Source organism: Dendropsophus ebraccatus, chromosome 5 (assembly GCF_027789765.1).
Source record: "Dendropsophus ebraccatus isolate aDenEbr1 chromosome 5, aDenEbr1.pat, whole genome shotgun sequence".
Classification (NCBI taxonomy): domain Eukaryota; kingdom Metazoa; phylum Chordata; class Amphibia; order Anura; family Hylidae; genus Dendropsophus; species Dendropsophus ebraccatus.
Window position 1 is genome coordinate 100,447,929 of NC_091458.1, and position 13,435 is coordinate 100,461,363.

A 13,435-nucleotide genomic window follows, 5' to 3' on the forward strand; every position below is an offset into this window, starting at 1 on the left:
TTACGCACGCTACGGTATATTATATGTTTATTTATTTTATTTTTTTATGTTTTATTTATATAATGGTAAAGGGGGGTGATTTCAACTTTTATTGGGGGAGGGGTTTTGGAGTAGTGTATTGGTGTTTTTAACTTCTTTTAACGATCGGTCCGTTTTAACGATCGGCACCCCCGCAGTCACACTGCGGGGGTCCCGATCAGTAAGCGTTTAAGGGGTTAATGACACGCGGCAGCGCGATCGCTGCAGCGTGTCATTACCGGTGAGGTCCTGGCTGCTGATTGCAGCCGGCCCCCACCTGCCGGAGAAGCACCCGGGACGTAGAGTTACGTCCAGGGTCGTCTGGTGACAGACTTCCATGACGTAACTCTACGTCCTGGGTCGTCTAGGGGTTAATAGACTTTTGTTTTGCATATAAAGGGGGAGATTTATAAAAGGATGTAAATATACAGCAACCAATTACAGCTATGCTTACACCTCTGGTAGAATAAAAGGGGAGCTGTGATTGGTTGCTGTGGGCAGTTTGCACCAGGTGTATATTTACACCCTTTTATAAATCTCCCCCAAAGTGTGTATTCTGTGAAGGTGTGCTGAGTAACCATTTCTTTAATTTTTGGGACCATTGACACAATCTTTAAGCGAATTAAATAAAATGTGCTTTATAACTGCTAAAGATCGCAGATGTAAACCTTTTGATTTGCATAGTCGTCAGGAAAGTTTAGAGGAGTCATAAAGTGAAATAGACACCCAAATGGGGGTAAGGGCAGTGCAATTCCCAAGGATTTTTTAATACTTTGCCATGCCCCGGGTTCTGCAAACCAATGCTACACCACTGTGTGTGCCCCTATTGTCTGAACTCATTCCCACTCTCATCTCACTGTTTATCCCTACCCTGTCCATAGCCTTGCAGTGACAGCATGTAAGCTAATCTCTCAGTCAGCTTGTAGTATATCTTGTAAACACATAATGGAAACAAGCTATTTTTTTCAGAGTGAATGAAAGATTAGCGGAGGGTGAGATGAAAGAAATTTAATCAACATATATCTTATTTATCCCATAGGCATAGGCATATCCCATAGGCAAGTGATTCATATACCTTTCTGTCCTCCAGTTGTCACCTGATTCCTTCTTAGTATTTGGATGTGTCCATGACGACCACTGCTACTGCTTTTTCCGGCATTTTAATCTTCATGGACCTACCTCTTGCCAGTTTCTGTACAGCCATGGTAAAAATGGTGTGCATATCAGGGTCAAAAACCCTGTTTAAGTTGTTAGGCCCCCTTTACAAGTCCATGTCAGTTTTTACTCTCATGAAATCCTGATCAGGAGGCCTCAAAAGACTTAGGCCCCATTCACACGTACATGTCAGTCTTTACTGTGAGGAAATCCTAATCAGGAAGCCTCAAAAGGCATCAGGAAAGTATCAGGATTTCCTGACAGTAATCCGTTTTTACCTTCAGGAAACCATCAGGAAATGCCTTTAGGGTTTCCTGATGAAAAAAAAAAAAAGAAATGTGCCAACATACATCACAAGTACCCACATCCCCACTAGTGTACCCTGCCACTGCATCCCCCTCGTGTACCCTGCCACCATCTTAACCTCATGTACCCTTCCACCGCCACCCCTTGTGTACCCTGCCACCGTTTCCACCTCATGTACTGTGCCCCTTCCCCTGAATGGGGGGGGGCGGGTGCTGAGGTCCAAGGGGGGTGAATTGCGAGGCCAGACAGTGGGAGCTGAGGTGGGGTCTGGGGGGTCGAAATGGGAGGTCAGCGGTGCCGCTGAGGAGAGGGGTGGAGGTGGCAACAGGAGGCCGGGGGTGCCAGGGGGCTGAGACAGATGGGTTTGGCATCAGCAGACCAGACCAGACCAGGGGCAGCCACACCAGGAAGCCGGGGCAGACCAGGGGCAGCGGCACAAGGAAGCCTGGGCAGACCATGGGCAGCGGCAGCAGGAGGCCGGGGGAGCCGGGTCCAGGATCGTGAGTTCCAGGGGAGAGGGGTACCAGAGCTGACATGCATCCGGAAAGCGTCCGGGGCTCTGATGCTCCCATAGACTTCAATGGGGGTGTCCGTGCTGGGTTTCCGAACGAAAATAAGACAGGATCTAAAAAATCCTGACCTATTTTCCGGAATGGACACCCTTCAGGAAAAATCCTGAAGGATGTCCGTGACTAATTTATCCCTATGGGTCCAGAAATCCATCCAGAAGTGATATGTCACTTGTGTTTGGTGGATGGAATAAAGAATATTTCCCATATTTGACTACTTCTTCCAGGTCTGGTATAGACTGATACCAATCTATGAACTTTCACACCGTCCTTGCATAATGAGTCATCTTTTTGATGATCCTTTATTCTCCCAGCTCTTGAAAGGAATAGCTTTCTTAATTGTTCATCCTCCAGGGAGTCAGGTCCTTGGTAGTAGAATATACGCAGCTGAAGGCCTTCCTGTGGCATTGCTTTCCTAGCGGGATCTTAGTAACCACTTTCCCGGATTTTCTTGGCATGGGAAATTGACTTTAATATCTCTTCAACAGGAGCTGATCAACTTATGCTGACCCATATAATCACCATGGCTTGTTTGACTCAGGAAGAAAAATTAAAAATTCTGACATACTGATATGTGTCCTCAGCTTCTACATCAATGCTACCAGGAAGTTTCTTCTACATATCAATGTTGAGCTGGGTTCACACACAGTATATTTCAGTCAGTATTGTGGTCCTCATATTGCAACCAAAACCAGGAGTGGATTGAAAACATAGAAAGGCTATGTTCACACAATGTTGAAATTGAGTGGATGGCCGCCATTAATGGCAAATATTTGCTGTTATTTTAAAACAACGGCTGTTGTATTGAAATAATGGCCGTTATTTACTGTTATATGGCGGCCATCCACTCAATTTCAACATTGTATGAACAGAGCCTTTCTGTGTTTTCAATCCACTCCTGGTTTTGGTTGCAATATGAGGACCACAATACTGACTGAAATATACGTAGTGTGAACCCAGCCTTAAACCGTTTTGGAAGTCAGTGTTCCACATCTATACTCAGGTAACTGATAAACTTCAACACCATAGCACTACTGTCATTGATACCCAGATCTGTCAGATTTATCTTTTTTTTTTATTAAAAGGAAGGGTTTAGTTATCGCACTACTTAATCTCTACAGAACTTAGGGGACCAGAATGACATTTAATGAAGAATTTACATTATTCATATTCATGTCATCTGTCATAGAATTTAGCATTTAGTATATGGGTCTTTTTCTCATCCTCCTGGACTATTTTACCCACATTATTTCTTACTTTTTAACTTTAATTTCAAATGTATTACTTGTGAAGGTGAAAAATGGCGCAAAAAAATGACACCTCACACAGTCCCATAGATAACAAGCCTTGGAATGAAGCGATTTTAGGGAACATATTTATGTTAACAATGGTTTGAATTTTTTACAAGCCATCACATAATATAAAAGTTATACATGTTACATATTGTTGTAATCGTAACGACTTGAGGAACATATATAACAAGTCAGTTTTACCCCAGGGCCAACGGCGTAAAAACAAATACCCCCCAAATAAACAAAATGCATTGGGTTCAATTTCACCACACATTTATTTTTTTTCTGGTTTTGCAGTGTACTTTATGAAAAAATTCATCCTGTCACTGCAAAGTACAATTAGTGGTGCAAAAAATAAGGGGTAATGTGGAGTTCTAGGTGAAAAAATGCAACTGCTATAGCCTTTTAAGCACAAGGAGGAAAAAAACGGAAGTGCAAAAATCTAAATTGGCTCTGTCCTTAAGCTGTTAATATGCATCAAAATATATATCTAGCCCTACACTAACCCTTTTTTGTATTAAAAAAAACCTTACAAATCATGGTCCCTGCCTAATCGGTGATACCACCTCTAAGTGGTATACCACGACCTAACCCTATCACACTATCAGCCCTAGGGAATGCCTGGGTAAATGACAAAAACGACAACCTGACACAGATCCAGACAGGGATGAATGGGTGCTTGCTGAGTAAGTCGTTTGGCCAGGGATCCCAAATGTATACAGCAAAAGTCTGCAGCACACCAGGTAGTGGTAAATGGGGATTTATTCTATCAATAAGATGCAGGTACAGGTTACAACGTTTCAATTCCCTCCTTGAATCATTTTAAAGTCCTTGAAAATGATTCTGGGAGAAAATTGAAACATTGTGACCTGTACCTGCACCTTATTGATGGAATAAATCACCATTTAAAACCACCTGGTGTCCTGTGGACTGTTGCTAACTAGATAGATAGATAGATAGATAGATAGATAGATAGATAGATAGATAGATAGATAGATAGATAGATTTTGCTTTTGGTATAGAATTGGCTTTATGGAGTAGTTAAGATATTTTTGCTTTTTCATCCAGTACTTAGACTGGAACCCCAATGGGAACCACCATACAGGCAAATATGGCACTTTGAAGCCTCTGTCTAAATATAGGGTTCTAGTAATATAATTGCTGTATACGTCAAGAGATTCCCATATAAATCCCCCAACACACAAATCCTTCCTGCCCCCATGATATCACAGAGTGCTATAGACCCTTACTTGTTACCTGCACTGTAATCATATGCATGGAGTGCAGAGCCTGGTACCTACAGCTCTATGGCCACTGTATTTGGGGAGGGTAATATTGGTCTGTGTATAGTGGTTATATTCAGTTATATAATTTTCGCCCTTGTATACTGCTGTTATTGGTAATATTCATCTTGGTATACTGGATTTAGCCAGTAATGGTACTGCAGTATTATGTATGGTGATAATATTTGCCCGTGCCACAATACAGGTGTCAGTACACTATATACAGGAGGTTGCAGGTGTGCATCCATATACTAGTCCATAGCTGCAGGTCTACAGCTGTGTGAATGTGGTCTAAGAGTAGGGCTACATCCTGCAGAAACTCTCGCCAAGTCCAGAAGGGGATTGAATAGAAAGGCAAGTATTACGTATTTCCTTATCTCCTGTTCTTTATTTTGGCATGTATTTTAACTCACAGGAATAAAGTCCACAGTTTGATTCATCTACACATGGCAGTGCTTCCCATTTTGTGAATACCTTATTCTTCACTTTGGCTCTATCACAGACTATCTTCTGCCATTTAGATCTAGGAATTAATAAATGTTTGTCAGGACTGTGCCAGAGAGTGTTTGCTCCAACACTTCTCCTGGCTCTTTCCCCTGATCGATCAGAGCCTAAACACTATTTTCAAAACTTTTGACATGTCACTCTCACACAAAGGCAGGAAAGTGTAACGGCAACCTGAAAGTGCCAGCACTTACCACACATCCTCCCTCCCTCCCTACATACGATAGAAACCTGCTCTAAAGATATTTTAAAAATGAGGTTCTTAGCAAACTATTTGATTAAACAGAATGTGCCATCTCACAAAGCCAAGGTGAACCCCAGAGAGATGGTCCCACTCTAGCACTTACCGCTCTTGGGATCACGTTATGCCTACAAACTGGGCTTAAAGGATCCAATTAATCTTTGTTTAAAACACCCATGGGTGGCTTGCAAGCCAAGAGTTCACACTATGCAGTTTATTAATAATAAAAATGCTTTTATTTGTATAGATTTCGCAGAACTTAACATGGTTTTTGCCAATTATTGCTCCCTGTGCCCATTACAGCTTACAATCTCATTCCACCTATCTGTATGTTTTGGGTGTGGGAGGAAACCCACGCAAACACGGAGAGAACATACAAACTCTTTGCAGATGTTGTCCTTGGTGGGAATTGAACCCAGGACCCCAGCACTGCAAGGCTACAGTGCTAACCACTAAGCCACCGTGCTGCCCACCTTGCATGCTGCCATTGCTAAAATACAGACAAAAACTGGACTTACCGCACATACTCCCTCCAGCGTACAAGGTTTTTTAAAATTGAGGTTCTTAGCAAACTATTTGATCAAACAGAATGTGCCATCTCACCACACCAAGGTGAGCCCTATGTCTCTCTGACACATCAAAGGTTTTTTAAAAATGACATTGACACTTTAACTAAACAAGACCTACAAGTTTAAAAGTTTAACTATGTTAGTTTAACCCCTTTAAGCATCATTAAACTCATAAAATTAATAAATGTAGGCAAAGCTAAGAACATTTTTACAGTAAATAAAAATTAAAGATGTTCTGTTGTTTAAACAAATAGAAATCCGACGCTCCATTTAAGTCAATAGAAAATTGGCAGTGAACACACTGAATACGGCCATAATTGATTATGAGCCATTGTCATAGGAAATGCTGTCTGAACACCATACTTGCTCAATGTATTTCTTATAGTAGAGAAGAGGAGATAACCGATCTTAAATTGTCACTGTACAGTACTTAATCCTTTTTTTTAAGTTCTATTCAAGGACATTTATTATCTATTATATGTATATTATAAAAAGCAGCTATGGAAGGAGAAGTCCTTAGAAATCAATAGGTAACCCTTTCCAGCTGTATAAGCTTCAAAAACTGTTCTTTTGATGTTGGCTGAAATTTATTTTGATGAGGCCATACTACATTCTATTAGAAAGATCATGTAACCAAAACTTTGTGGCTTTGTATAAGAACAGGTCACAACTCTTATGATTGGACTACTTGACTCCAATTACTCTTTTCAAGAGATCATTATCCTACAGGTCAGCATGCTTTTTCCATCAATAGCTAGGCAAGTTTAAACCATTTGTAATATAAAATTCATTCTATAGCCTACTAAATAACATTTATGACACATAACATATACATTTACCAAAAGAGCAGCTTGAGTTTAATTTGTTACATAGAATACAAATCTGAAGTATTTTTAGCACACAACAATTATCCACAAGTTGTATCCAAGCTATTGCATGACCGTTTGATAATAAAGCAGACTAAAAACTAGAATGTATCCAAATTTATGTAGTGCTCCTGAGGTGTTATGCACATGTATCCTGTGCTTAAACAGAACCTTGCTTACCACTCCCAAAATACAGCAGTAAATGCTTGTGGGGTCACAATTTACAGCATGCTTGGCTGCAGTATTTCGCATCCAGTTCTCCCATAGCACCAAAAATTACAGACGGAACCTTGATCAGAACTAAAGCTGGTCATACATTTCATTACGCTGCCAAACACTCTTTCAGCTGACAGGTATCTTTCTTAATCCACTTATACTCATGGATGCTTAGCTTTGAATGATTTAGGGAAGGAAGAAGGATGCTGTTAGACACCTTTTAAAGCAGTCTATCTCCCCTTAGAATAAAAAGGATAGGACATGTTTAAATGAAACAAGCCCAACCCTTGTTAAATTAAACAAGCCCAATCTTTCCCAGAACAAAGGGGTCTGCCAATGATTTTCCATAAGGCCCATCTCCCATCTCCACTGTCCTCATCTGTCAGTGGTTTGTTGGGAGAGCTCCTTCGCTTTATATTGGGGAAGGGGGTTCTCTGACAGAGGTTTATCTTTCCCAGAACAAAGGGGTCAGCCAGTGATTTTCCATAAGGCTCGTCCCCTATCTCTACCGTCATCATCTGTCAGTGGTTGGTTGGGAGACCTTGTTAACTTTATACTGCTGGAGGAACTGGCCGTGACCAGCAAATAAGGCAGACAAAAGTATAGGGTGTATGGGGACCTTATCAGAAATCTAATGTCTATGAAAAGCATAGGAAACTTGTAATATGGTGTGCAGTACATTTCCATTTTGCTGTTAATTTAGCCTTCCTATTCCTAGCTGGGTTCACACTACGTATATTTTAGTCAGTATATGTATATTTCAGTCAGTATATTTCAGTCAGTATTGCAACCAAAACCAGGAGTGGATTAAAAGCACAGAAAGGATCTGTTCACACAATGTTGAAATTGAGTGGATGGCCACCATTTAATGGCAAATATTTGCTGTTATTTTAGAACAACGGCTGTTATATTGAAATAATGGCAGTTATTTACCGTTATATGGCGGCCATCCACTCAATTTCAACATTGTGTGAACACAGATCCTTTCTGTGTTTTTAATCCACTCCTGGTTTTGGTTGCAATACTGACTGAAATATACTGACTGAAATATACGTAGTGTGAACGCAGCCCTATTGTGTATAGGCATGTGTTTTTATTATTTCTTTCATTTTGTATGTGTAAAATGTTATCAACACCCTATGTTCATGCTGCCCATGACTAAGTCCCCAACACAACTGCTTTGAGAATATTGCATAGATTTATCTTACTTATGTTACCTTATATCTCACTTTGCTCCACTTTAAAAGCATGCCTGTAAGTTCTACTAGTCCTCTAATATTAATGTCTTTCATATATTTGAATGTTTCAATAACATCACCTCTGCCCTTTCTCTACACTAAGCTTTAAACTTATACTTCTTGAAGTCTCTCCTTCAAGTTTTGTTTTGTAGCTAGAGCTCCGTCTTAGTAGCCCTCGTCTGTCTAGATGTTCTGTATTTTATAAAAGCATTTTTGGAGTTAGTACAGAATTGTGCACAAAGTAGGTGTAAAATATCCATCAAAATATCTGATTGTTTCCCCACTGTATAATACCATTATTTCCACAATCTCACCTTTACAAAGCTTCCATGTAAAATTTCCACAGCAGAAGCTGATCCTGCAAAAAGTAAAGCAAATCATAAAGCAGCCAATTATGCAAACGGATCCGTTTTGGGGCCACTTGATTTCCATAGAAAGATGTAGAACTTGTCAATTGACCTTCCGTGGAAATTTTGAGAACACTAAAATTGCTAAAAGCATCCATGTTAACTAAAAGCATCCATGTTAACCCATTTAAACTCAATGGGCCCTATTAATCAAAATTGGCTAATCCATATAATAATTCTTATTATCCTTAGCAATACATCACAGGGCACATTTCATTTCTTGTTGCTATGGGCAACAATGACAATTTTTTCTGTCAGTTTTGACAAATATGCTGCAATATGCCCAGTGAATTTAAACCACAATATATTTCAGAAACCTTTTTGGTAGCTTGCTGACATATACTCTAAGCACACAGGAAAAACATGATGCAAATGTAACAAAACATACACAGAGATTGCATTACAAATAAACTTAGCAGTAGCTGTAATAATTTGAAATGCAATGGTTCAAATAGCTGGCCATCCGTCTTAACTCATCACACTACTGTTAATTTATTTAAAAAGTTTAGATTAATAAATAAATACATTTTTCATACAGTGTCAGCCTTGATTGCAACATATATGGAAGATCTATCCATTTTCTTGAGAAAATATGAATATTTAACAAATCAGAAGTAGCTATTAAAATTCTTGAATTTATTGAAAAGAATGATGCAATAACTTTAACTGTTGCGACACATTTATCAGAGGAAAGGAAATATTTTTTGGATTGGCAGTATAAATAGTTCGTAATTTTGCCTTAAAATCATGACCATCCAAAACACAGCTGAGAAATATATTGTGTGACCAAACCCTTTGGCTATGTTCACACAACATCAAAAAAAGAGAAAGGGGCATCCATTGTTTGTTGACAGCAGTTAGTCTTTTCTCTTTGTTTTATTTTGTGTGAACATAAGCTAAAACAGCCAAAAGTATGTGAAGAAAAGTGTTAAAAAATTCCTCAACAATTATATTAAAAAATTACCAAAAAAAAGCCACAACTTATCACAAATGTTTGCTGTTTGTAGTTGTTAATGGCTTGGGTGGCATAGTTAATTATTAGTACCCCTTTAAAGCAAATGTATCATCAGGTAGATTCGCTTTAAGCTTTTCCCATGTATAGAACCGCACCGGCACGGGGAAGCCGATGCCACGGTCCTTTTTTGAACAGGCACTATGACGCGGCTCCATTAAAATCAATAGAGCGGCGTCATAGAGGTGCAGGGGTTCCCTCCCACTGGGGGCAGGCCCGCCTCCAGTGTTTTATGCCTGGCCCGCAGACCGTGAATAGAATGGGCTGCGGTTCCGTGGTACCAGCGCCGTTCTATACATGGGCAAAGCGTAAAGCGAATGTACCTAATGGTACATTCGCTTTGAGAACTTTTCAATATCTTTAGGCCTTTGCCCATGCTACCAGTGTTATAATCTAGTAAATATAGAAAACAGCATGATGCACAAATGATCTTGTTGGTCTATCCAAATAGCTGAAATAGTCAATAATGACATGAAACTTAAGAGTATATTCACAGGCTGAACATTTATTTCACACATTCCAGCAATACTCCCATTCATCTAAATGGGCCTTTCAGTAATACAGGTGTTTTCCAGAAAGAAAAAAAACATCACATTCAGACAAATGTAATTGCTTTTTAGTTGACACAATTTCTGCAGAAAATTAGTGAATTTACTGTGATAAAATGTCACATCTACAGTTAAACATTATGTTGGTGGTCCTAGGGCTGCTTTGCTTTTGCAGGACCTGAATACCATGAATAAGCAGGTAAGGTCAGCTCCCGTATGGGTGACGCATCACCAGGAACCAACAGTGATGAGCAAGGACTAGGAGCATCAGTGAGGTAACGGCACAGGCTTCGTTTGGTGAGTATAGCTCCTTTTTTATTATTACATTGCCCCCAGCCAAATATAATTTTTTACTCCTGGCACAACCTTTTTAAGATTTTCGAATGAATGAAGTTCTGAATTTATTCCCAATGAGATTCAATGAAAAGATCTTAAAGGGGTAGTTCGCAAAAAAAAAAAAATGTTTCAAAACAACTGGTGCCAGAAAGTGCCAGAGATTTGTAATTTACTTATATTAAAAATCTGGTCTTCATTACTTATCAGCTGCTGCATGTCCTGCAGGAAGTGGTGTATTCTTTCCAGTCTGACAAAGTGCTCTCTGCTGCCACCTCTGTCTGTGACATGAGCTGTCCAGAGCAGTCGCATATTCCTATAGAAAGCTTCTTCTGCTCTCCTGCCGGACATACAACAGCTGATAAGTACTGGAAGACTTGAGATTTCTTAATATAAGTAAATTACAAACCTCTGGCACTTTCTGGCACCAGTTGATTTGAAAGATTTTTTTTTTTTTTTCTGAACTACCCCTTGTAATTGACAGCTAATGCTTGAAAACATTAAAGCTATGTTCACACAATGTTTTTTCCTGTTTAAAATTATGTCTGTCATTTTGAATTTAAAGTGACTCTGTACCCACAATCTGCCCTCCCCAAACTGCTTGTACCTTCAGATCGCTGCTTTTAATCCAAGATCTGTCCTGGGGTCCGTTCGGCAGGTGATGCAGTTATTGTCCTAAAAAGCAACTTTTAAACTTGCAGCCCTGTGTCAAATTGCCATGGCCTACAGTGTCTGTGCCCCAACCTTGCAACACCACTCTGTCCCTCCTCCCAGCCCTCCTCACCATTAGGAATGCCTCTGGCAGAACATTTCCTATTCCTCACTTGTGTAAACACTGCAAAGGTGCCTTAACTCATGTGCAGTGTTCACACAGCTGATGAATAGGAGAATACCTGCCTGGGACATTCCTAATGATGAGGAGGGCTGGGAGGAGGGACAGAGAGGTTGTGCCAGGTTTTAAGGACAATAACTGCATCACCTGCCGAACTGACCCCAGGACAGATCTTGGAATGAAAAGCAGCTATCTGAAGTGGTTTGGGGAGGCCAGATTGTGGGTACAGAGACGCTTTAAAATGATGGAGTTCATTTCGCTGTTTGGCCACCCATCAGTCCAATTACAGCTGTTGGTACATTATTCTAGTTTAGATGGACTAATTGGCCTTTGGCTGTGTCTTTAATTGAAGAGTCCATTGAATTTAATAGTAAAAACAACTAAAGAACAACTAAAGACATCCAATAACACTATGTACATTGGACATCCATCATTCCATTGACTTCAATGCATTGCATTGAAGTTAATTAAATTGCAGCAACAACGAACGTCTTTTTAAATAGAAAAAGCTGCTGCCTTTTCTCTTTTTTTGATGTGTGAACATAAGCTAATACAACCAAATGTATGTAAAGAAAAGTGGTAGAAAATCCCACAACAATTATTTAAAAAACTTACCAAAAAAAGCCACAAATTATCACAAATGTTGATGTTTGCGGTTGTTAGTGGCTTGAGTGGCATAATCAATTATTAGACCGGGGGGCAACTGCTTTCTCACATGAGTACAATAGGTTTTTACTAATTTTTCCTCTTTAATAACAGGTTCCCTTACCCTGTTCTATGCATAAGTATTCTATGTACACTAACTTAAAGTGTCACTGCTGTCACTTAGTGTCAGAGAGACATGTCAAAAGTTTTGATCGGTCCGGGTCTGAATATTCAGATCCTGACCGATCATGAGAATGAGCTAGGAGAGGACTGCACTGCTGTGCAGTCGGCTTACTGCTCTGTGTCGTTGAAAAGAGTCGTTCTTATAGATTTTTATTTTGAATCCAACTCATCCCATGACACAGAGCCAAGAGAGGACCACACTGAGCATGGACTTTTCCCGGCTCGTTCTCAGGATCGGTACAAGTCTGAACACTCAGCTCTGGACTGAACATAACTTTTGAAATGTCTCTCCAACATGTCAAAGTTTTTCATAACGACAATGACACTTTAAAGGGGTTGGCCACTTTATAGTAAAATTGCTCAGTGTACAGTATTAGTAAGTGTACTCACTGTATATACTGACAGCAGCTCCTTGTGTACCTCATAAAGCTAATATCAGACTCTCCTCCTTCAGGCTGGGCTGCCCTGCTCTGTGGTGTTTCTGTCCATAAGATTGCTGACAGAAACAAAACAGAGCAGGGCATCCCAGCCTGGAGAAGGGGAGTCTGATTTTAGGTCTATGAGGTACACAGGGACCTGCTGTCAGTATATAGAGTGAGTACACTGACTAATACTTTGTACTGACCTATTTTACTATAAAGTGGCCAACCCCTTTAAGTAGTGATGTATCTGCAATATATAGTGATTGAAAAAAAACAAGGTTCTCATTAAAAATTCTACTTAGTTGTCTATAAAGAATTTACTTAGTTTTTTGTTTGGTCTCTTTACTAATTCTACCTGATAATTTTCAAGGAGTTAGTTTTGGGTAGGTTGTTTCATTTTTATGTTTATGTTAATGACCAAGCTCATTTATGTTATGTCTTAGGGTACTATTACACGATCGATAAAGGCCCGTTAATGAATGTAAACGAGCGCCGATCTGCTAGATCGGCGATTGTTTACTGGGCCTATTACACGGCCCAATAACCGTTTAACAAGGGCTGCAGGGACATCGTTACCTGTCCAGGCTGTTCTGTGCTTCTCTCCGGGTCCCTGCGCTCCAGCTTCAGAGGGACCTGTAAGCTGAGACAGGCTGCTCTGAAGCTGGAGCGCACAGACCCGGGGAGAAGCATAGAGCAAGAGGAGCCCTGCAGCCTGAATAGGTAATGTATTCTTCTTTGCGTATCGTCACCGCCGGTTACGCACCGCTATTACACGAAGCGATGCGCGGTCGGTGCC